The following is a 25,874-nucleotide window of genomic DNA, read 5'->3' on the forward strand; positions in this document are numbered from 1 at the left end:
ACAGAAATAAATGTAATTAAATTGAAATAATAATTGTAATTATTTGAAAGGAAGCACAATTTGATATTGATTTTAAATGTAATGTAAATCATAACCAGATTAACATGATTTAAAAAAATCTGAACTTTGTAATAGAACAAGGCATCTCTAAGTATTTTTAAATTACGAAACTTTGCATTCACCTAAAGCTTAGAATAGGAAGATGTGATAAAAATAAACAAGTAACAAAGACTAGAAGTTAGTGATTCATAGACTATATCTTCAAATAATGGACAAAGGTATAGTTACTAATCACTGACGAACAGCTGCACTAGTTATTTGATCATTTCTTAAAAAATAAAATATAGATGAAAACTTCAAGATTTAAAAAAAGACGTTTAAAAAGTTATCAGTATATGCTAGTTATTTTAAGTCTCCTTGATGGTTTTATGGTTAGATACCTACAGTTTGCTCATATGAATGAATTATGTTCTTTTCTTTGCTGCTCTGTCTGGTAAATAGAAGTCTTGTTGTCAAATGTGGGGGCAGATTTTGTTCACCTTACATATGTAGGTAGTCTCTTAACTTTAAAAAGTTGGAATTTTTGTGTAAGACAAACAGGATTTGGCTAGGGATTTCTGTGCTCTTTGTTAGGGCTTCGTCCTGCAAACATATCCTTTTATGTATTTATACCTGCTCCTGTATTTTTCACTCCATGCATCTGATGAAGTGGGTTCTAGCCCACGAAAGCTTAGGCCCAAATAAATTTGTTAGTCTCTAAGGTGCCACAAGGACTCCTCATTGTTTTTACATACGTGAGTAGCTTTATTCAGATGACTAGCATCATGAAGCTCAATTGGACTACCCATCTGAGTGAAGTTACTCAAGTGCATAAGTATTTGCAAGATTGCATCCTTAAAATGTCAGAAGACTTGTGTGTGACTCATACATCTATGCAAAGACAGTACAAATTTGAACTGAAAAGAAAATGTACTAAAGTGACTGTTTGTGATAGTTTAATCGATTATGTAACTATAAATGTATATACATTCTGAAACACATTTTATTTACATGTACCTTGTAATGATTGTGTGTAGCTGCTAAATTTTATGTTTAAAAAAAGGAATTAAGTATTCATTCTAAAAATCTTTACAAATAGTAGTTACTGTGCATACTTGCAGCCAACACAATTTTTAGTTGCACAAGCATAGTTCAGAATGGTAATCAGTTTCCTCACTTGTATAACATCAAAATGAACAAAACATATTTTGCAAATGTCAAGTAAAGAAAATTCTCCTGTGCTGAGTCCTGCTGTGCCAGCTTTAGTTAAAAATGGGATTTATAATAGAAATGCTGACACAATCCTCTATCTAGACTATTACACTCAGATTTAATGAACACCAGTCTATGATCTTCATATTATTAATGTCAGTCACTTTACATTTAAGGCAAAAATTCTGGTTCCTTATTTATGCACATAATCCCATTCAAGTCAATAGAACTACCCACATGAGCAGGGTGAGTAGGACTTGACACAAAGTACAATGGTGGTTGTGATGAGTCTCCTTCCACTAAATGCACTATAAAGCTCTTGAATCTAGGACTCAATCCTGCAATGTTTACTCACCTGAATAAATCTTATTTAGGCAAATAGTCCCATTGACTTCTCTCAGAGGAATAGGATTGCAGGATCAGGCCCTTAGATTGATTTTTCCTCCTAAATTTATATTATATTACATGGGAAAGAAAGGCTCAGTCTTGTAACCCTCCCTGACGTGAGTACTTACACCAGTGAAAATTACTGAGTCAGGTTTCCAGGGCTGGGCTCCAAAACCTCTGTAAATGTAACTGAAATTATTGATAACAAATAAATGCTAAAATGATCAGTTCCTTTATACATCCCTCTTCCATTGTTTTTCACTTAGGACAAATAATAAGCATTATTGAAATACACTTAAAATGCGGTGATATGTGTTTTATAATTAAGGGCCTACTTAGATTATGATATTGCAGAAATTGCAGATTCTGCAACATTAGGCTTAGTTCCACCTCAGTTTTGGCAGCAGGAGCCCTGGGATATGCATGGCTAACAGTGGGAGCCCCAGCCACTCTGGGGATGAGAGCGGGAGCCCCTACTGTCAGTCCTGGGTGGCCGCTGTCAGCCCTGGACCCCTGCTATCAGCCCAAAGCAGCTGTCAGCAGGAGCCCCCACCCTCAGCCCCAGGCAGCTGACAGCGGGAAACCCTGCTCTCAGCCCTGGGCAGCCGACAGTGGAAGCCCCCTGCTCTCCTAATACAATATCATGGAAAAGTAATAATGGACTTTATTACCACAAATAATAAGGTCCATTATTACTTTTCTGCAATTTTCCATGGCTTGTCCGCAACTCAGCCGCAATTTTTTGACAATCATCCCGCAGTTCAAGTAGAGCCTTATTTATAATATGGTACAGTTGAAGTCCCTGGGTGTTTTGTATCACTGAATAGTTTTATGCAAGGATATCTGTATATAAGTGTAATCTCACATTCATTCTCAGCAAAATTCAGCTAAATTCATGATATATTAAGCCACAACTGGAGGAAGAGGAAATGAGCAATTTTCCAATTTGTGTAATTTAAGAGAAATATGGGTTAGGGAGCGGGTTAATGGCTATTGGCTGTATTAGATAAATACACATCTATCTACTAGACAGTGAAACACTGTTAAAGGTGGAAGAAGCCTCAAAACTTCAATGTGTCTGTGATTCTCTATGGCCATGTAGGACACAAGTGCTGGGTGTATTTTTGTTGAATAGGACCCTTAGATTTATAGAAGATCACAAATATTACTATGTTCTGTATTGGTTTTATAATAATAGGTTGTTCCAGCTTATATTGTTTGGCTTGAGATTTTAACGAATTTAACCAAATCATGTATTTAAAACATATAGAACAAATTCAGAAAATAAAAGCTGTTTTAGGGTTGCTTGTTTATCTTTTTGGGAATGGAATGTTTTGAATTGTACAATTGAATGGATTATTTTAATTAGGGAAAAAAAAAGATTAAAGGTTTCCAGGTGCATAAACAGACACACATCTTCTCTGTAAGCAGGTTAGCAAATTATTTGTATATATTGCAAAGAAAGCAAAGTAAAATCTGTGAAAATCTGGAAATGCTGAATACATAAAGAAACCAATTGTTAAAACAATGTAAATGTTATTACAGTATTTTAAATGCCAGTTAACTGTGTAATGGCAAAAGTAGCAGGGCTATAACTTTTAAGCCATACGTGGTCATATGTTTTTCATGTTTTGTATTTCCAATGAGGTAAAGTTTCTCCTGGACACTGATTGGAAGGTATGTAGTGTAGCAACCTGCAATGTGAGAAAAAACACAGTTAATTACAGTCCTTTTTAGTTAACGTCAGGGAATGTGGATAAAAGAAGCAATTTTGGATTATGTTCTTTTGAAAGATTTGTGTTAAACATAAGTATCCCAGAGTGTGATACTGAGGAGCCTACACAATGACCGTGGCTATATATGCCCTTTGTATTTTTTTTTATAAAACATTTGTGCTTTACTGAAGTTGAATTTCAGGTACGTAAACTAAGCACTCAGTTATATAATTCAAATAGGAACTCAGGAAATTTAGAATCGACTTCATATAATGACAGAAAGGGAGAGGGAGACTAAGGGGCCCCTCCTGCAGCTATAGGGAGCTCCTGTGCAGTTGAGCAGGTGTGGTTCTCCTGCACAAGGGAGGAAGGTGGCTGGATGCCAAAGGTCACACGGGGATGTACATCTCCTGCCTGTCATAGAGCTGATTGTGCAGGGTCTCTGCATCACAGCATGTAGGAGGAGAGTGGGGAGGCTGGGCTTGAGCCATGTCAGGGATCTGCTGCTCTGTGGCTCCTGCCATTCTCCACCCCATAGGCGGGCTGTGCTAAGGGCTGCAGAATGCACTCTGCAGCCATGGAGTTGCTTGGATGGGAAGATCCCTTTCCATTAGGCTTTGTACATTTCAGTGCGTGTTGTGACTACTTGAGCTAGGTGCTGATGTCTGGATTTTAGCCCAAATGTATTAAGCAGCAGAGAACTGATATTTCCTATTCTTAAACATTAAAGAATCTTAATAACCTTCTTTATTTTCGTATGCATTAATTCTTCTTGGCTTACTGACATGAGTAGGCCTGTTGAAATCAGTCGAACGAATTGTGTGTGCAAAGTGAGAAGGATTTAGATCATTGTTACCTCTGTAATAGATTATAACAGGGACTAATAATGATAGTTAATAATTAATAACATTCCTCTGAAGTCCCCCATGGGAAAGTCAACAGAGATGAGAAGAAAGGACTATGGGTCATTATTAAAACACCCTTACCTTGGCTTGTTTGCCTGTGGACCTGCTCAGCTTCACTTAATGTCCAAGTGCTTTTAGGACTCTTAATATCTTGTACATTACATTCAGATTTTTAGACATTAGTAATATAACCCTCTTTCACCTTTTGTAATTATTTTAGCATATGATGCTACAAAATAGCACCAGATAATTTCAAAGGGATTATGATGAAACCTAAACATCACTCCAGTTCCCTTCCTATAGACATATTTTTATATTAAAGTCTAAGGCTCCAGGGTGTTCTGCAGGAGATTATCCAAAAAACGATAGCTCTTCTGTAGGAGCCATCAAAGCCTCAGCTGCAATTTGTAGTCACTAACTAGGTCCTCACATCTATTATACTGTTATTGGCTTATTGAGTAGCCTGGAAAGTAGTGAAGTATTGATTGCAACTATTTAGGGATGAAAAAGGAAATCTATCCTCTGTCTAAGGAATTTACAGTTCTTTCCCCCTTTTTAAAGTCATTTGCCTTTTGTTGTATTTATCTTATTATCCCCTTACTATTACATGAAGCAGGCTGATGTGTCCATCTTATGGCATCAGCAAGGTGGACAAATTGGTGCCTCACTCAGCTGGCATTGTAGAGAGGACAGACCTAGATGGACAAATAAAAGAAGAAAAAGATTAGAAAAGTCTAGTTGCATCCAAATCATTTTGTATATAACATTCTAGAAAGCAAAACTAGATTCCTTTGTATCTATATTTTTGTTAATTTGCTATGCACAAAAAATCATCCTGAATGTCTTTGCAAAGCAGATTTTGAATTCTGAAGATGGACTTAATTACACTGCAGTCTTTTCTTCTCCCACCCCAGTGCATACCTGCCTGCTCTCCTGGTTCTATTCACAGAACAGCTGCCGAAAAAGTCAATTAACTGTATCTAAATATCCATATAAACTGCTAATCCAACCATAGAACTACATTATGCCAAAGGGACAGGAGGACATATCTGGGAGAATTTTTAGCATGTTGGTCCATTAGGGAGCTATTTTAAAAGTCATTTTCGAAAAGAATAAAGAATGAAACAAGAAACAACAAAACAATTTTCCCCCAAATCCAGCAACCTACCTCTTGTTGTCCTTTTCCCTAGAAGTCCCTGTGCAACTACATTGGCACATGCAGGTGGTTTTCTGCATGGTTAGTTAGTTCTCTGCCTGGTACTTAAGCTGAAATCATTAACATGTGTCTTGTACATTACCTGAATGAAAGGCCAGTTCCCAGGTTATTATAGCCCATTTTTCCCTTTGCTCCTGCGCTTCCCTGTTTCGATTACAAATCCCCCTCCAGGCACAAAGCAAGCTGGACACCTAGGGTGCAGCTAAAGAGTTATTTGTTCGCTAGGTAGACATTAATGAATGACTGCAGTGCTGCCCTGAGCCTGGGGTTCCCCACTATTAAAAGTTTAATAGAAAGATCTGAGAAGCCAGGGGCCAAGAGAAGGGAGAAGGGGAGGCTGGACTGTGAGTAAATCAATAGGTACCTTGTCTGTTCTTTTGCCTTAGCGGAGACTCCACCATCCAAGAGGGCAGCAGTAACTGGGGCATTAAGAGAAGCTAATTCCCTCTGTATTCTCTCCTTTTGCCATCAATCCCACCAGAGGCTTCTAAAGCTGCAAAAATGGTACCTTTCCACTGGAAAAAAATCCAAGGAAGCAAGAATATGGTACTGCTGAAAATTGATCTTAATATTATACTTCCTCTAATTTTCAAATTCACTTTCCCTTTGCTCTTTTTCTCTTGGTTCTCTTTCTGTTCTTTTTTCCCTTGTGTCTTTATTTTCTTCCTTTCTTTTGTTGTCTGCACCCTTCTCTTTCTCTTTTCCTCTTTCTCCAGGACCAGTTACTAAAGACAGATAGATAGTGTGATGGGATCCCCGGGCTGCAGCTTGGAACTGTGGGACTGCTATGCCCCCCTTAACTCTCTCCAGCCTGGGCTGTCTCTCACAATGCCTTGCTAGTGACCAGCAACAAACCCCTCCAGGCACTGTTATCACTCAACACAACAGCATGTGGAGACCCACACCCAGATAGATTGCATGAATGCGCCCAGAGCCACTCATGAATCACACTAAGAAAGGCATTAGAGCCAAATCCCCTCCAGCTCCTAGCACTGTACCCCAGGAATATACCATGTTGCACTGCTCAAGATGAGTAGTGCTAATTTATTAATTGGTTCACAATTTCATCAATGGAAAGTGGATATACACCAGACTTTGGAGAACCTGAGCAGATTTGCCACATACTTCATACAAACTCAGATAGATTTTAAGTGATATTAAGTGATAGGCAAAAAGTCAGAGTTAGTTACCAAAAGAAATAAAAGATAAGCATGCTGTCTAAACTCTCAACCCTATTAGACTGGGCAGCAACTAGATTAAGCAGTTTTTCTCGCGCCACTGGATATTGCAGATTTGTCCCTTAAATCTAGGCCAGTCTCCTCTGTTGGAGTCTTCAGTCTTCTCCTCTGTCTTTGTTGCTTGTAGCATTGGTGGGGTCAGGAGAAAAGGGCCCACATATGGCCACTGTCACAGTTGCCAACTTTTACGCGGTAAATAAGCACCCCGACTTTCACAATAAGCCAAAAATCAAGCTAATCCCATTTCAAAACAGAGTCAAAACAAGTCAATCCCTAAGAACCCCAACACTCTATGTGACCAGATCCCCCTGGCGTGCAGTCTGGGACTGTGGTGGCCCCGTTGTGCACCCCTGACTCTCTCCCCAACTTACCCCTGCTTGCCCCCCTTGCCCCAGCTTGCTGGGAGCCAATCAAAAAAAGAAGCAACAAGCTACAACAAGCTTGAGGCTAGAGTCTAGCATCCCCATACAATGTCCAGCCCAGTGAAGTTGGTGCATGAGGATCATTGCTTCAATCCTTGGCGTCAGCGAGGATGCCGGTGTTAGTGCGGTGATCTTGACACCTGACGCGAAGGCATCAAGACATCATTGGCATCACCATAATTCAGGAGGCATCATTGGTGATACCTCTCCAAACCCTTGAGATGCTGTTAATAGGTCACTCTCACTCAATATTGAGAAGACTAAAGTGCTCTATCAACCTGCTTCAGGCCTTGCACATGACCCACCACAAATCACCACTGAGGGTCAGACTTTGGAGACAGTTGTGCACTTTTGCTACCTCAGTAGCCAACTTTCTCAAAATGCAAAAATCGACAGTGAGATCCAGCACAGGATCCAGTGTGCAAGTGCTGTCTTTGGGAAATTTCTCTGATGCATTTTCATGGACCGTGACCAATGGCAGGACACCAAGATCCAGATGTATAAGACAATTGTTGTTCCTACACTCCTCTATGGAGGCGATATACATATACGGATAGAGAAATGACTTTCAGCAGATCATAACCTTTCCCCTGATACTTTACAAGGCATACTTTATATGCAAGATCACAATCATATGTAAATGAGGAATATGGGGGTTACAGGGTGCTCCCCCAAGGTACCGAATGTCACAGATAGATACATCCAATTTTAAGACCCAGAAATTTATTTTTCATTCAGTATCTCTTTATTTGCTCCAAGACAGAAGCACAGAAGAAGGAAATCACTTCTTTAGTCTTATTACCTCACTGCCTAAATATCTGTGCCTGTAGATCTAACTTAGAATGTCTTCACAAATCCCTACATATGTTAAGTCATCATAAAGCAGGATTCATTTTAATTCCAAGAATCATAAGAAGATAAAGTTGTTTTTTGTCCTCCTTTTAGTGGTTTTAAATATAAATGTCTTCTGTTGTTACTCTGCACCCACCTCCCATTTTTGTCCCCTATCCTTCCTACCACTAAGAAGACCATCAATCTCACTTTTATATATAGATATGCTTTGGGCCTCCACTTCCATAGCATCTGTACCTCTCAGAAACATGAGAAGATGTTTGGATGCTATCTTCACATTGGTTTTATTCTGATGTTTTCATTCATTGGATTGGCAAAATGTATTTTCTCCTCAGGTTCCTTGGCTTAAAGGGCCTATACTGACTTAATTAATTCAAATATATAGGTCTGGATCACAGTTGCCAACTTTCACATGGTAAATAAGCACCCCGACTTTCACAATAAGCCAAAAATCAAGATAATCCCATTTCAAAACAAAGCCAAAACAAGCCAAACCCTAAGAAATCCAACACTTTACGTGACTAGATCCCCCCGGCGTGCAGTCTGGGACTGTGGTGGGCCTGCTGTGCACCCCTGACTCTCTCCTTCCTCTTGCCCCTGCTTGCCGGGAGCTGATATAAAAAAAAACCAAAAACCTACAAGCCAAACAAGCCCAAAGCCAAAAACTAGCCAACAAGCAACTCACAAGCCAATTAAGACAAAACCAAGCCCAACTTCTGTTTTATTTTCCTGCGGGTTTGGCATGTCTGGTCTGGATCCCCTTTTCTAGTCTAATTGAGATTTGGTGCTTGACTCCTTTCCCACATCACAAAGCAGAAGCACGAATAGGCTCTTGCTTTTGTCTGGGCACTTTAAATACCTTTTAAAGAATCCTTTTGGGGAAGAAATTACACTTCCTGAGTCACAGCATTTCTGCACTAACCATGGGAAGCAATATTTTCTTGCAGGTTCAGGCTATCAGATTTCATGCTGTTCTGGAGTTCACCACGATCCCTCCAGTGTTACAAGTGACAACTGAGGTAGACCGTGATGGAAAGGAGCTTCTTAGCACTGCTTCTCAGGGAGAGAGGATTCAGGCGGAATGATTCCAGGGCTAACCCCAGGTAGTTCAAGATTCTTTTCATGATGGAAGATTGGATTACATGAAAATTTGGGCCCCCAGTTTTGACAGCTGAACTCCATTATCAAAGAACTGTAGGCAACCCAGAAGGCCTAAAATATATGGAGTCCTTAGTGTGCTTCTTTAGACTCTGTGTGTCAGATTATACAGAGACCTCCTTCAAAAACGCCTTTGATATGCAACGCAGGAACCACATAAGGGTGTAAATGTGCCCATAAAGAAGCATTAACACCTGAATTTGATGTTAGTCTCCTCTCTTAAATTGCCTGATTAAGCAAAGGCCTCGGGAAAGGGCCCATCATGTTAATTAGACTTGCCATCTTAAATTCCTTGAGATTGTTGGTTGGATTACCAAAATTTTTGAGCTATCAGAAAACACCCTTAAATAGATTTAAGACACTAGTTGGAAATGTCTGTAGTGAATAGGGCTATCTGCTTCTTCCCCAATGCACTTAGCCACGATGCTTAATTTTGACATAAAGATAGATCTAAAATTGATTAATATGACCACCTGTCAAGGAAGTACTGGAGGTGAAGTAGATGCTTTTGGGAATTAGTTTATTAAGGATTTGGGACTCTATCTGTAGACTCTTCAATCCACTGAATCTTTTAGAATTTTTGGCAATGCTGAAATTAGTGGGGATATTGTTTCTTGGACTACTAAGATTCAAATTTTGGGACACTTTGGATGAAGACCTGTCCTAAAACATGGTAAACATAGAAAAAAAAACTAGGACTCTTAAAATACGTAGGGTTGATTAGCATCTATAACATTATATAACTGGTTTCAGAGTAGCAGCCGTGTTAGTCTGTATCCGCAAAAAAACCAGGAGTACTTGTGGCACCTTAAAGACTAACAAATTTATTTAAGCATGAGCTTTCGTGAGCTACAGCATCCGAAGAAGTGAGCTGTAGCTCACGAAAGCTCATGCTTAAATAAATTTGTTAGTCTTTAAGGTGCCACAAGTACTCCTGTTTTTATTATATAACTGGACTCTTATGATTTGGCATGCATGATGTAAGTAATGTACAACCAAAATGGGAGATCACACAGCATTTGTGTCAGGCAGTCCATATTGAAGGATGTCACTTATAATGAGGGGAAATAGAGAGGAATGGTAGGGATGCTTATTTAACCACCCAACATATCCTGGCTCAACCAGACAGAAACCAACCAGCAACCCAATTTTGAGGCTTTCCAGAAGGTAGATGTAGACGCTCATCCTGGACTAAATGCCAGGCAATCAACCTTTTAGGAAAAAGTGATTTTTCTCTTAATATTTTTAATTCACTTTGGGCTATCTATTGAGCAGAGTGACAGGTACAATAAGGGAACAAATCCACTTATTTTCTTCAAATTGAGAGAGTTTAGAAGATTTATATCTTTGAATCTGCTTTAGAATTTGTCCTCCCAGCATTACCAATTTAAGAAAATCCTACTGTAAACTGTGATCTACTCCTAATTAGACTTCAGTACATGCTTAGGTGCTGTCCTGAATAAGCCTACTTTCCTGGATGCAGCCAGTTTTTGGATATTGAACCTCAGAATGATGGACCACCAGGAACCTTAGAAAAGCTTTGCTGCCTCTGGGAGCGTAGAATCTAGGAATTTGTCTGCCTCCCTCTGTGTTCCATAAAACACTCAGTCAGTAGTGGCTGCACTAAAGTTGAGTAGCATCAGACTCATTTATCTCAACAATTTTTCAGTATTAATTATATTTCAAGAGCTATTCAAGCTCCAGTAAGAAACATAGTGATAATAGCAGTGTTGCAAATTTAGGATTTGTTGCAAACCACAGGAGATTCCCTTTTTAACTCCTTCTGAGTATATAAAATTCTTTGGTTTTATGGCAGTTTCTACTTACACATTGAGGCCCCTAATAGAAAATAAGAAAAAGAAATAGAAAGAAACAATGTTCCAGCCAAAAGGATAACAGATTTCAGCTTTATGATCTTTCTTTATTGAGCTCTGTGGTGAGGTGTAGAAACAAAGACAGTAAGACATTTTCTTGGAAATAAGGGAATCTAGCAAAATAATTCTGGTACATTTGTCTTCAATACTACTTATAAACCTGAAGCCAAATTTATCTCAGGACTGTCAAAAAGAATAGTCATTTGGAACTCTGAGTGTTTGCGTGGGGGTGAGGGGAAGGTGAGGTGGGGGCACAGAGGGGGGAAGCAGCAGTTGGAGTCTCAAAAAATAAAGCTTCCAAATATTAAACAGAAAAGAATAACGTCTCCACTTTGCCTCTCATAGTTCTGAAGCAATTTGTAGATCAAGAAGTGATAAAAGTAGATGCAGTTCTACAAAACTGCAAAGACAAGGATTACCCTTTCTAAGGACTGTCAAACACAATTGTGTGTGAGACATGTGGAAGCTACATCAGTGTAGCCATCACTGGCATGATACATACTTTTTGTACTAGTGACAATTTTTACTCTTCACTTTTTAAAAATGCTTTTCTAAATTTGAGGAATTTCTTTTAGTGCTTGTGAAAGGTGCTAAACGGACAGTTCTAAAGACTGAAGTGCTCACATTATCCACAGGACAGGTACATTACAAGGAGTGGCAATGCAAACTCCCTTTACTTTCTTACTATTGTGCCTCAGATGAGATCATGCCTAAGTAAGCAGATAGTTCTCTCTCATTCAGTCCTTGGCCCCTCAGCTGAGATTGCTGCCCAGGCTGTGAATTATGGCCAGTAGTGGTGGTTGTTCTGTGATGTTGACGCATCTATTAGGAAAGAACTGGGCTGAGACGACCAACTCAGTTCACATACTCTCTGTCATTGAATGGCTGTCACATGGTATCGACTGAGCCTTGTGATCCAGAACCATGCAGCTTCCCCCATTTTCCCTCCCTATAAATGATGACTCTCTGAAACATTCTGAACAATGATTGACTACTGATTTTACTAAATACCCTGCAATTAGCAATAGCTAATAAAGACTCAACATGTATTAAATTATTTTCAAAATTCATGGCTAACCAATGTTTATTTAAAATAATACAGATAAAAATACAGACTTTGGATGCCATTCACAAATACATTTTACTAGGGGAATCAAAACCTTTTTCTCAGTCAGAAAACCAGCTTGCTCTTTAATCCTCCTCAGTTTTTAATCCCTCTTTTGGAACCACACTTTTCTATGGTTTGTTGTTGGGGGCTCTGTAAAAATAAAAGTTGGCTCATGGGATTCCCAGAGGGAAATCAGCCTTTGATTATTTTTTGTCATAGAAACATAGTAATTGCCGTATTGAATTAAACCAGTGGCCCATCTAGTTCAGTATTCTAGCACTAAGGATATGTCTATACTACCCGCTCAGATCAGCAGGCAGCGATCGATCCAACAAGGGGGTCGATTTATCGTATCTAGTCTAGATGCGATAAATCGACCCCTGAGTGCTCTCCCATCGACTCCTATATTCCACTGTCTTCAGTGAAGACACTGCGGTGAGTAGATCTAAGTACGTCGGCTTCAGCTACGTTATTCATGTAGCTGAAGATGTGTAACTTAAATCGATCCCCCCTACTCCCCCCTTTCCCCCCCCCAGTGTAGACCAGGCCTGAGAGTGGCCGGCATCAGATATTTCATGGTAAGGTGCAAGAAACTCTGTAGCATTAAGCTGTATCTCCGAGCTTCAACTCCAGAATAATCAATTAATATGTTTTGGAAGACATGGATGTGGATGTTTCCACATTTGCAATGTCTAGAAGGCTGTTTAGCTGGGCTCTAGAATGGATGGCACCCTGAAAGTAGCTAGCTTTCAGAAAATGATGTATAGAATGATAAATTACCCTTTTAGGTCTGTATACATCTAAAGCAAATTGCAGAAAGGATGCTTCCCAAGAAAAAGTGTAGAAACTTAGTAATTTGGTAATTTTATTGTGTAATTGGGAGAGCCCTCTGACTTCCAGCCACCATACTGCTGAAATTACATGGGAAGCTTTTTTCTCAGTTTTCTAGATCATCAAACTGCATTTTTTTGACCGAGGGTATAGGGTGTGTGTAAGGTCCATTTAAACAATACCCAATTTCTTCCCACTTTCTACATCATCTCTCTCTTACATGCAAGCACCAACACTCCAATCTTCTAACAGCTTATGTATGTCCATTGAAATCAGTGGGCTACCCATGTGTGTAAAGTAAAACATGTATGTAAACCAATGGGATCAAGGCTCAAAAGCACTCCCAAATTACTGATTAGTACCATGCTGGTCCTGAGGCTATCCTAGGCCTGAATTCAGTAAGTTACTTAGGCACATGCCTAACTTTAAGCACTTGCATTGTCCCATGGAAGTCAATGAGAGTACTAGCACCTAAAGTTAGGCACATGCTCAAGTATTTTACTGAACTGGGGTCCTGATATGCTACCTCTGCTGTTCTGGCCTTTGCTGTGTGTGTTTGTGCATGTTACTATGCACAGCAGGGTGACGGAGAGCTGATGGGACTCAGACATGTAGAGAACCAAAACCAGTGTTCTTCACATTGAGAATAGCCCATTTATCACAAGCAGGAAAGCACTTGACAGGATGCAAGGCACCCTAAAAAGAATTCATTTTAAAAGATTATTTTAAATGCTGTTTGGGGCCTGGGCATCATCCCTATCTCTCTCTCTCCACCCTCCTAATAGCCATAAAGATGTGGGAAAGGTGCTACCAAAAAAAGTACCAAGGGTGTGAAATCATACACTGAGGAACAGAGTATATTACAGTAATAGTAACTGCACTTATTAGCATCTTTAGCCAAAGTTCTCAAAGCCCTTTGAAAAAGTGCCTCTTTTGCCTCTTTTGTAAATGAGGATTCTGCGACACAGAAGTTAAGTGATTTGCCCAAGCTCACATAGTGGGTGATGGCAGTACAGAGCATAGAACCAGATACCATTCCATGACTCCAGTGCTAAACACACAAAAATTACAGGATATCACAAACATTTTGAGAGCTGACCATTCCTGGGAATGCAAACTCATGGCCTAATCCAACTCTCATCAGGTAAAGGGAGAGACTCCCATTAATTTAAATAGGAGTTGCACTGGGCGCCTCAGGTCTCATTCTGGCTCGTAGATAGCCAGAAACTGGGAGCATTGGAGGTGCACAAACTCTGCAGGGAGGTGAGTTATTACCTAATATCCCTGCATGGTGACCCTTCAGACTAGCTGACTAGCTCTAGCTTTACTTGGACAGAGACAGGTTTGCCCTCAGGCAAAGCCTTAAAGGGGTGAGTGAAGATAAGGAAAAACTTCAAGAGTGGTTTAGAGGTGTAGATCTTACACTAGGAAGTTGTAGATGTGGATTTATCCCAGGATATCTGCTATCGATTTGGTTAATAATGTAATATGTAAAATAAGGAAGTGGTAGCTTTCCCTTTCACTGGTGTTTCTGACCACTACATTGAAACAAAAATGTTGTACATCTAATAAAATCCTGCCTTTTCGAGAATCCCGTCAATTAAATCACACTAGTAAAAGCTCTAATGAAGCACATTTGGAATGCTAGTCAGGAATAACTTTTGGATGTGTATGCATAATGGATGAATCAGTAACGGAAGTAAAAATCTATGGTTAACTCACTGGGATATGTGACTATTTCCCAGCAAAAGAATGTTCCCTTAAAGGGGGAGCTTAGAAATAACTCAACTCTTACAGATTTCGTACAAAAAGAAACCCTATAATACCCTCCCTTTTTCCCTACCAAGTAATTTCGTGTGACTGGATTTAACAGTCAAAGCTTGTGTTTATTTAAATTCTGCATGCCTTATTTTATAGAAAACTGAGATAGAACATTGCCTGATGATGGTGTCAGAGACTTATCAGCTTTTCTGGGCAGCTCTTTTCCACACGAGTCTCTGTGGCGCAATCGGTTAGCGCGTTCGGCTGTTAACCGAAAGGTTGGTGGTTCGAGCCCACCCAGGGACGCGGTTGCGTTTTGCCTCACCGTAAGAGCCGCCTTTTTGTACAGGTGAAGGGGGCTCCGATCGAGCCCGCGGCGCAGCAGCCGCCCGCCCCTGTGTTCCAGAGCGGGGCGCTCCCCCGGCCGGCGAGGGAGAGCCCTGGGCTGCAGCAGGCGCCCTAGCGGCAGAGACGATTATTTCCCGTCCCGCACCATCCCTGGGGAACCCCGGCCCCGATCCCCTCACACCTTCTGCCGGGCAAAGACCCCCCGCCCCTCCTTGCTGCGGAGGAGCCCCCGCCCTGCAGCGCTCCCCCGGGGGCCCCGCTTCCCCCCAATCTCCGCCTCCTCCCGCCAGGACCCCGCTGATCCCCACCTCCCTGCAGGGCCCCCGCTCTCCTGCGTCCCCTCCCGGCTCCGCCGCTGCCCATCTTCCCCGCTTTCCCCACCACCATCCCCGGGGCTCGCCTGATCCCCCCGGCTCCACGTCAGCTGCTTTTCCCTGAGCCCCGAGCGTCCAGCGCCTCAAATTCCCTGCAACAAACTCTGCCCCGCAGCTGGGGTGGGGGGAGTTTATTCACCTCTCCAGTCCGGTCTGAAAGAGGACAAGAAAATCCTCTGTAAATGTCTGATACAGATAGTAACGGATAAAGAACTGATCATGAGCCATTAGGACCGGGGGGCTTCAGGAAACGTTACATTTAAGTCAGTCTTGTGGCTGGCCTGTTACAGCCGAGTAATGTACGCTGGGCTGGAGCCGAAGCTCTAAGGGGAAAAAATCCAGTTGCAAAAGGGATTGTTATTTATTATCAAAGTTAATATGCTCAGCTACGGATCTGGAAGTTCTACGAAGGCAGCAGCAACATTTTACAGTATTTAAACTACGTGCTTAAATAACCAGCGGGGAGGGGGAGCAAGAAGCGAAGATGCCAAGGAAACATCTTATATAAGAGGGTCGATAGGAAAGTCGAGCCAAATTCACTTTCAGCTGCAAATGTCTCCGCAGGAGCGTTTGAAATCGGTCTGGACAGTCCCCCAGCAGCAGTTGTAGGTTTGTTAAACTCCCCTAGAATACGTTTGAATCCCCTCTACACGTTTTATACCGGAGCTGCAGCTATTTTCAGGCCCGTTTTCTTCCCTCCTTGAGCACCAGCTCATCAGCCTTCAACTGGCCGTGTAAAGTGTTTTGCATAAATGAATGTTAAAAGCAATTACGTTCGAAGCTTCACCTAAACGTATCTATTAGGAGTTGGCACCTTTGCCATATTTTAGCCCGTGACCTGATTCAAAGAAGTTTTTCACTGGGTGCAAATACGGCTGTTTTCGAGATCAGCTTCTGCAAAGTCTGGTATGATCTACTTACAATTTATAGACAACAGAATTCATATTAAAATTGCCTACTTCCACGGTAAAGTTGTACTTTAAAGATCTTTCTTTTCAGTGTGTCTGTTTCAAATAAAAACATACAGTTTTCTCAAAAGTCATGTCGTGAAATAGATAGACTTGCAACTCTCCAGTGGTGACAAGATATGGCCCTGGCTAGCTGGATTAGCTGTTGACAAAACTGTATTTTTAAAAAATTGAAAAATCAGTTAAAAAGGAATGCAGTCAAAAACTTTAAAATATCTCTACAGCAATTTGCTGGCATTGTTTTCCTCTCGTTTAAGTCTTTTAAATTTCAGCAAACCATTTTGAAAAATTGGCACCCGCAGGTCATGTGCAGACAAACAGTATAAACATGTTTCACTACAGTACCAAGCAATTATAGCTGACAACGTTTTATTTATAAATAATTCCTACCCAACAGTGGTATTATTTTTTTAATAATCATTTCAATAAATGTTATTCTTCTTGTTGTTGCACATTATTTCCAGAAAAGCACCAAGCCCTGTGGCATTACATTAGCTGCATTTGGCAAAAGCCGGGTATGTGAATAGAGATTTAAGTATATATATACATATACTGTTTGGATTTGTACGTTATTTTCGTATGCTATTTAGGCATAAAAGGTTTACACACAATCACAACTCTTGAAATGTGAATGTGTGCAGCTATGGCAGCATTTATAGAAAGGCAGAGTGGTAGCAATAACTTAGGAGTTAAGGTTTTACCTTAACTCCTAAGTTAAGACCTACAAAACTAACAAGGGGAAGGAAAATGAAACCATAACACGTCTTGTTTTCTAGAGTAAGTCATAGAATACCTTTGATATATGTGTATTGTTATTTACCTCATGGACTGCAAATCCTGCCCCAGTTAGTACATTGTGTTGAGTAAATATGTCTATAGAAAATTTTTTGAAACATGTTTAGCCAGTATATCATATTTGTTCTTATGTATATGTGGTTTATACACAGAAAAAAGATATTTCAAATGCCTTTGATTTGTACAACTAGACATGTAGGCAATACTTAGTAAAACTAATTTTATAAAGGTAGCTACAAAGCTTGTGCATTCAAATTTATGCACTGCTTCCGTTCACAAAAGCACCCCAACCCCTCTGCCCAACAGCTAATTAAAATCAAGGGTGTGTTGGGGGGGAGGGGAGAGAAATCTGGAAAATGTTTTTTTGGGAGGGAGTAGAACCCATGTAAGAGCGAGGCGAAATATATTTATTGATCAGTGAAGCTTCCCCTTATCAAGCATGAAAAGAGCTCATTTTAATTTGCTGATGAACACAAATAAAATATGTTTCCTAAATGAATTAATTTTATTCAAATTCAATTGTGAAGAAATACTGTGATATAAATATACCTAGTAGTAATGTTTGATAATTTTTATAAGAAAGACTTGATACAAGCGAAGTGACCTTATCCATAACAAAAATAAATGTATTTAAATTCCAGCATCACCTTATGTATCTGTCTGCTCTGATACTTTACTGAAATGGTTGAAGGTTTGAAATGAACTGTTGAAATGTTGAAAAGAAATGAGAATTACACAACACTGAAGGCAAGAGAATCTCTCAACTGTCTATTATATTGTTACACAATTTTTGCAATAATAGACACTAATCTAATCTGTTTTATCTATCCCTGCGCACACACTTGATGATCGGGAGACTTTAATGAAGACACACTGATGGCTCAGACGGGACAGCAGAAAGCAAAGTTCAGTGGACAACTGGTCGGTTTGTATTGATTCTGCTTTACGTTGATCTCTCATCCTGCCCACCTTCAGTTTTTCCTTCGGTAACTTGTCAGGGCCATCCTATAAATCCTTCTTTCCCCACCCGCTGATCTCTCCCGTAACCGCCCCCCCCCCCCACAACACCCCTTCCATGTTGTCTGCTGCCCCCCATACTCCCTCCCCCCGCATTCCTGTCTATTCACGGCATTTGCAGAAGTGACCCAACTGCAGTTTGTCTGGTTTCCGCGTTAATCGCTTGAGTGACTCGGGGCGCGGAGCTGCGCAGGGCTGGTTGTTACACGCCCCGATCGCTTTTCGCTGGCTCGCTGCGGTGTTTGCAGCGCTAGTGTAAGCGGCGGGCGCGGCTCCCCGGCACAGCGCTGGGTTGGCGCTGTAATAAACCCTGTCACGGGAGCCAAATCCTGAGCCTGCGCCCTCCTCATTCCCGGCTCGGCAAAACTGCGATTGCCCCGGGGGGTGCAGCCCGAGGGGACAGCCAAGGCCACTCAGACAACGCCGCGGGAGGGGCCTAAGGCGGGCAGGACACGCTGCCCGGCTCCCCTCGCTCGCCGGGCCCCGTTCCGGGAGGTGCGGGCTGTGCAGGCCTCGCCCCGCCGGGCCCCCGGAACCCTCCTTCCGCACGGCCCCAGCAGCATCCTGCTCCGCCGCCCCCTCCCCCGGCAGCGGGCTCCCGCTGGGGCGGCGCTGCAGTTGGCCGAGCCTCCCTGCGGCTGCTCCGTAGCTGGCGTGGAGGGGAGCCAGGGGCTTTCGGCAGGGAACCCAGGTGCCGAGGAGGGGGGCGGTGTGCTACAGAGCAGCCCTGGCCCCGTCCTCGCCCCCTCCGGCCCCACGGAGCCCCCGTGCGCGCTGAGCACCCACAGAGGGGCGCCCACGCGGCGCCAGGGACGGGAGCTCACGCTACAGATGCGGCACTCCCCGCCCCCCCCCCCCGTTCTGCTGCGAAAGGGGGAGACATGCACTGGGAACACCCCCCGCCCCGCACTCATGGATCTGCAGGAGGCAGTCCAGACCTGGGGATTGGGCCTAAGATTTGGACCGCAAAGACAGCCGCTGACAATCATATTCAATGGATATTAAACGTGATTTCTCTGAAATAATCAGAATATTGCGGTGTGCTTAATGTATCATTAAATCTGAACTACTGTACCCTTCATCGTGTGGGTCCACTAAATGGCTGTGTGTATCTTACCTAGGCTACATACGGTGTTTAAAACAACATTAGATTATACCTCTGATCAAAATAGCACAATAAAAGGTATATCAATTTATAACCTAAAAAGTATATTTTAAGTAACTCTTTTGAACTTTTGCCAATATCTAATTATTTGAGAGGCAGATTAGATGTGGAATAAACTATTCATAGATTGAACAAAGAAGAAGATCTGAAAGGTTTGAATCATGAAAAACAAGAGCTCCCTGAAAGGGTGCAGAAAACAGCCATCTTGAATATTTTAATCTCTGGCAAGTGTTTCTTTGGAACAAAATGGATGTTGGAGGGAAACAGCATAGTTAACTTTACTGTATCCGTCTATTTCTAACACCATCCCTCTCACAGAATCCAGCTGACATGAGGCAGTGAAACTAGATGGAATGCCACAGCTTATTATCTATATAAAATCATAATAAATAATCATAATAATATGAATAGTATGGTCTGGAAATTAGTATCTCTAATTTTTTCACATGATTTATATTGATTTGTTTGCATCAGTACATACAAGTCACATGCAGTACCACAAAAAACATTGTTAGGATGCATTCAGTATAAACAAGCAACTGCTATATGTTTACCAAGAACACAGTTGTAAAAAATTTTCACTTTTAATATAACAACATGGTGTTGCTTTTATGAGGCCTGATCCAACTCTCACTGAAGTCAAAGAAAGGATTCCTATTTATTTAATTGGAAATTGGGTCAGGTCCTTGGTTAGAGGTTTGTGTGGGTATTCATGATATGAACCATTATTTTTAGGAATTCATCAGTTGGCCATAAAAAAAAATCACTCTGGGCTAAAATTAAGCATAGAAGGTCCTCAAGATTTTTTTTCCTTTTTACCAAAATTCAAAGGTAGCTATTCAAGTTATTTTTTAAACTGCAGGGGAGAAAAGTAAAATATGTACAGCTTAATGCTTTTAGGTGCTTTATTTTTTTCCCTTGTAACTGAAAAGTAGCTTCCTTTTTTAAACTAAGATTTTAAAGGCTGTTAATCTCAACTGTGGATTCAGCCCTTTGCATATTTAAAGGAATAAATTATTAAAAACAACTAACATTGGGTATAAGCAGGAACCAAGGGGGTCTTGGTGGGGACAGAGATAAGTCAGAAGTTAAGACACTACAGAGGACTCACAGGGGCTTGTTCCATGTGAATTTTTTTTCTTCATTTTGCTGGTTACTGTTTACTTACCTTGGACCTACTCCCTCTGTGGATAAGCTTGGCAGGAACAATGTAGAGAAATATGCTAACGGGAGCTAAAAGAGGGAGTGCTAGACTAGACAGCTGAAGAGTGTTGTCTACAGATTAGAAAATAGGACTGGGAGTAAGGATTGCTGGATTTTGTTCTGACTTTGCCACTGACTAATTGTAATCTTGAGCAAACCACACAGACCAAAATTTGCAAACTTGGTTGCCTAAAGCTAGGCTCCTAACTAAGTGATCTGATTTTTTTCAAAGATTTTCAAAAGCTGCACTCATTCTAAAAATCAGATTGCTTATGTTAAGTGCCTAAGTATGGATTTAGTTGTATACGTTTAGGCACACAGATGTGAAAATTTTTACCTTCACCTCTTTGTGCCTTATTTCCCCCCATCTGTAAAATGGAAATCGAAATATTTCTCAACTCTTTCAAAGGAGTGTTGTGAGACTTCATTAATCTTCTGAGAGCCTGTGGGTGAAAGGCTCTATAAAATCAAGCAACATGCTCATGACTTTATAAAACATAAGCAAGCAGAAACCACGGGAGAAAAATAATTTCGGAAAATACAGGGAGCAAAATTGATAAAATACAAGTGATAAGTACTTAGATGCAAAAACTGAAAATGTGTGTTATAAGAAAACAAACGCACAAGCTAGAATAGATAACCTGGAAAAGCAAACACTGATTTCTTTAGCTCACGAAAGCTCATGCTAAAATAAATTTGTTAGTCTTTAAGGTGCCACAAGTACTCCTGTTTTTTTTACTGATTTCTTGGTGCAAAATGTCTTAAAGGTCATATCTCATTCTAAAAACATAAACACTGTTTTGTTAAAGGCAAACAAATTGTTGTATTGTAATCTAGAAAATATGAAGAATTTAATTAGACTGAATAATGTTGGAAGTTGTGGGATTGTTGTTGGGCCCAGAGGGGAAAGTCACCACTGGATTTGTAGGAAGGTTAAGCTCCTGCATTGAAATGTCGCTGAGAATCCGATTTATGTGGGAAAGGTATTTAGGATTCCAGGAAGGAAGCAGAGTGCAGAGAAGGACTAAGGAAGTATTTTTCTTATACTTTGTTTGTCAGACCTGAAGGACAGAGACACAATGATCAAAGCAGCCAAGGAAAAACATGATTTTTTTATGATGATTGTAAGGGCAAATGTTGCGTGAAAGAAATCTATAAACAGGAGAAGAAAAACAGAATAATGTTATTTGTCTATATAACAATAATGATTTTGTACATTTGAAAAAACGTATTTACCCCATTCCCATTTTTGTGTGGCATGATCAATTTTTTTTCTCCCTGTTATATGCTATACTGCCTCACTGTCATCATAAACTTTGATAAAAAAAAAAAAAAAAAAAAAAAAAGCCTGAGAGCTAGATTGTGCCTAGCCATGCATGGTTGCACAAGGGAGAGAAACAAAGGTGCAGGAATTCTTCCACCTACATACCCTGCACAGGGGCCAGGCACAGTCTGCAAATCCACAAAGATCTGAGGCTCTAGTGGTAAATATTGAACAGCACATTTGAATTATGTAGATAGGGTAGCTTCCTCGTTTTGCTTTTTTGCTGGGTCATTTCCACTTTGGGTTCAGCAGACAAGGACTGTTAAGTATTTCATAGAGCTGGGCATATAATTGGTAACAATTTATTCAATAGACTGAAGGCTTGTATATATACAGTTTTTGTACCAATTTAACTATATTGATTTGGAAAACAATATAGTTACACTGATGCAACTCCCTAGTGTGGATGTAGTTATACCACTATAAAGGTGTTTCTAAACTGATACTGATATAAAACCTGTATGTACTATCGTCAGTTAGCCACCTTTTCTGCCCACAAATTATCTGCAAACACTTTATTTTTTCATATTTGTTATTCAAATTATTTGCCAAATTATTTCTCAGAATATTTCTCTGTCTACTATAGATTGCTTGGGAACAGTTAATTGTTAAATAGTTAAAGTAGTCATTATTCAAATTTCAGGCTGTGTTGGCTAGTTTTAATTGGACACACAGTTCACATGGTACCATTTCTGTTCCCTGATTGGATGAGCTGAATATTCTGAGATGCAGGTGTGAATGCTCACATTTACAACTCCAAAAATGTACTTTCCACAAATATGCTCTATGATTCATGTGAAATGTGCTGTTTCTGTGAACATTGCTACTGGTAAGTAGCTGCTAGTATATTGTGGGAAAATAAACACAGAGTCTAGCACAATGGGGCTTAACTTGGTTGTGGTCTTTAGGTGCTACCACAATATAAATGTTAAATAAAAATAATAATAAGAGGCTGAAATAAAGTTGGTGCAAATTCAGTATTATATTCAAGCCAACATTAGCAGAAAATGTTTTGTTGTATTCACCTGGCTCCAGTAGTCAGCATTCATTGGTGGGGTCTGGTTTTTGCAAGCCCTAAACTAAAAAGGAAAACTGTTCTTTTTCCCCTTCATTTTCCGTAATCTCCTTTGAGTCTCATGTGGAAGAGTTTGGATCTTCCCCAGAGGTCAGTGCCACAGACTGAGAAACACCACTCTAGCCTATCCTTGCACTCCTCTAGCATGAATGCCTCAAACCCCTCCTGTATTAGCTTGTTCCATTATGTAATTTCCTTCTCTATTTTCATATATATATAACCTAGATCTTTCCCTTTTTAATTTCAAGACCTAGTGCCTTCTCTACTACTGTCGCCACTGCAAGTCTCAGATAAATTGGTAGGAAATATAATAATTTGGAATTTATTGCAGAAAGAAGATAAGACTAGCTGCGGTAAAGATTTATTATTAGACAATGAATAGGGCAGTTTTCAAGATTTAAAGGAATTGTACAAATTACCTGTTGGCCAGTTGTTGTTTTTTTAATTTCCAACTAGAGGCAGTGCTGAAAGAACCATTGTGGCCTATTAGCTTGCCTTTGGAAATATTTTTAGTGGAAGAATTTGTAAGAGATATGGAAGATTCATTTGGCTAGTAGATGTTAATAACATTTTTAATGATTTCAGCAGCCTCAAATGAGACTACTGGGGGCTGGGCTGGGCTGGACTGGAACTTGCTGGTGTTGTTAGAGGGTCTAGCACAGTGATTCTCCACCAGGGGTACATGTACCCCTGTGGGTACACAGAGGTCTTCCGGGGGTACATCAGCGCATCTAGATATTTGCCTAGTTTTACAACAGACTACATGAAAAGTTCTAATAAAGTCAGTACAAACTAAAATTTCATACAGAGAATTACCTTTTTATATTATTTTAAATACTATCCATTGAAATGTAAGTACAGTATTTATATTCCAATTGATTTATTTTATAATTACACCTCTACCCCGATATAATGCTATCCTCAGGAGCCAAAATATCTTACTGCGTTATAGGTGAAACTGCGTTATATCGAACTTGCTCTGATCCACCGGAGTGTGCAGCCCCGCCCCCCTGGAGCACTGCTTTACCGCGTTATATCCAAATTCGTGTTATATCAGGTCACGTTATATCGGGGTAGAGGTGTATATGGTAAAAATGAGAAAATAAGCAATTTTTCAGTAATAGTGTGGCTGTGACACTTTTGTATTTTTATGTCTGATTTTGTAAGCAAGTAGTTTTTAAGTGGGATGAAACTTGGAGGTACGCAAGACAAATCAGACTCCTGAATGGGTACAGTAGTCTGGAAAGTTTAAGAGCCACTGCTCCACAGGGTGCCATATGCAACATCAGTATTCTGCTCTCCAAGCTTTTGTGGACTTCCTTTTGACATCAGTGGGGAAAGCAGAATACTGAAGCCGAGTACTAAAGTGAGGATATTAAGTCATGTCTACATTAGGAAACTTGACAAAAATTCCACTGGAGCACTGGTAGAAACTATAGCATAGACAAGGCTTCTGCAGCCAGATCCATTTTTACCATTCTTTATTATACTTACTTTTGGGAGGTGTAAGACCCAGTGTAGAAATGTCCTGAGAAAATAATTTTTTCTTTGAACATTATGAAATGCAAAATCGAATCAAATGCACACATACAAAATGGGGAATAACTGGCTAGGCAGTAAAGGATCTGGGAGTATGGTGGATCACAAATTGAACATCAGCCAACAGTGTAAAAAAGGGCTAGTATCATTCTGCGGGTATTAAAACAGTGTCATATGTAAGACACTTTTCTACTCTGCGTTGGTGAGGCCTCACCTGGAATACTGTGTACAGGTTTAAGTGCCACACTTTAAGAAAGATGTGGACAAACTGGAGAGAGGCTGGAGGAGAATAACAAAAATCATAAAATGTTTAGAAAAGCTGACCTATGAGGAAAGGTTAAAAAAACTGAGCATGTTCAGTCCTGAGAAAAGAAGACTAAGAGGGGACCTGATAAATCTTCAGATATGTTAAGGGCTGTTACGTGTTCCAAAAAGTAATGGGCTTAATCTGCAGCAAGGGAGATTTAGGTTAGATGTTAGGAAAATCTTTCCACTTACAAGGATAGTTAAATACTGGAATAGGTTACCGAGGGAGGTTGTGGAAACCCAGTCACAGCAGGTATTTAAGAACAGGTTAGACAAACACCTGTCAGGGATGGCCTAGGTATACTTGGTTCTTCCTTGGTGCTGAGGGATGGAGTAGATGACCTCTGGACATCCCTTCCAGCCGTGTATGTCTATGATTCTGTGATTATTGCCTATGGTTTGAATCCTTCTTGTCTTACTCTCACTGTCTTTACTAGGAAATGTAAAATGAGCAGGATTTGGCCATATAATTGCTAATTCAAAGTCAGCAACCATCAAAGGAAAAGGGCATTCGCAGTGGCATACTCAGTTTCTGTAATGATAAGCCTGTCTCTAAGTGGCACTAAGGTGGATCATCTCTAGGATGTGGTATTGTAGGTAGTAGTTTAAAATGGTCTTTAGATTGTAAACTCTTTGGGGCAGAGACCGTATGACCATATTTGTCTGTAATGTGCCTTGACACTTTTGGCAGTATATAAATAATAATACTAATTAATTACTACACAATAAATACAGGGGAGCAAGTATAGCAGTAAAGGTTCTGGGGCTGTCTAGGCATCCCCTAGGATCTGGGTCAGTAGGTAAGCACTGAAAGGCATAAAGCCCACTTTAGCTGTGCAGCCATTCAAAGATGTCAGAAGTGAAACCTGTCAAATCCTGAGCCTTTAAAACCATTTGCTGATGAGCCTGAAAAGAGTGAAAATATTTAGCTCCTGTGGTACTGGTCTAACAAATGTCACATTCGTTTTATACAGTATATAGTCTCAGTTTAACCATTTCAATAGCAAAACAGACAACACCTTTCCCTGCCCCGGCTGCTTAG

At 40.5% G+C, this 25,874-nt stretch overlaps 1 non-coding gene across 1 annotated transcript; it reads left to right on the plus strand.

Annotated features, from left to right (window-relative positions):
- The first annotated feature begins 14,950 nt into the window (after positions 1-14,950).
- Positions 14,951-15,024, plus strand: TRNAN-GUU. Its single transcript has one exon. It is a non-coding gene; the product is annotated as a tRNA-Asn (tRNA).
- Positions 15,025-25,874: the final 10,850 nt, after the last annotated feature.

Source organism: Mauremys reevesii, linkage group 2 (genome assembly GCF_016161935.1).
Source record: "Mauremys reevesii isolate NIE-2019 linkage group 2, ASM1616193v1, whole genome shotgun sequence".
Lineage (NCBI taxonomy): Eukaryota > Metazoa > Chordata > Testudines > Geoemydidae > Mauremys > Mauremys reevesii.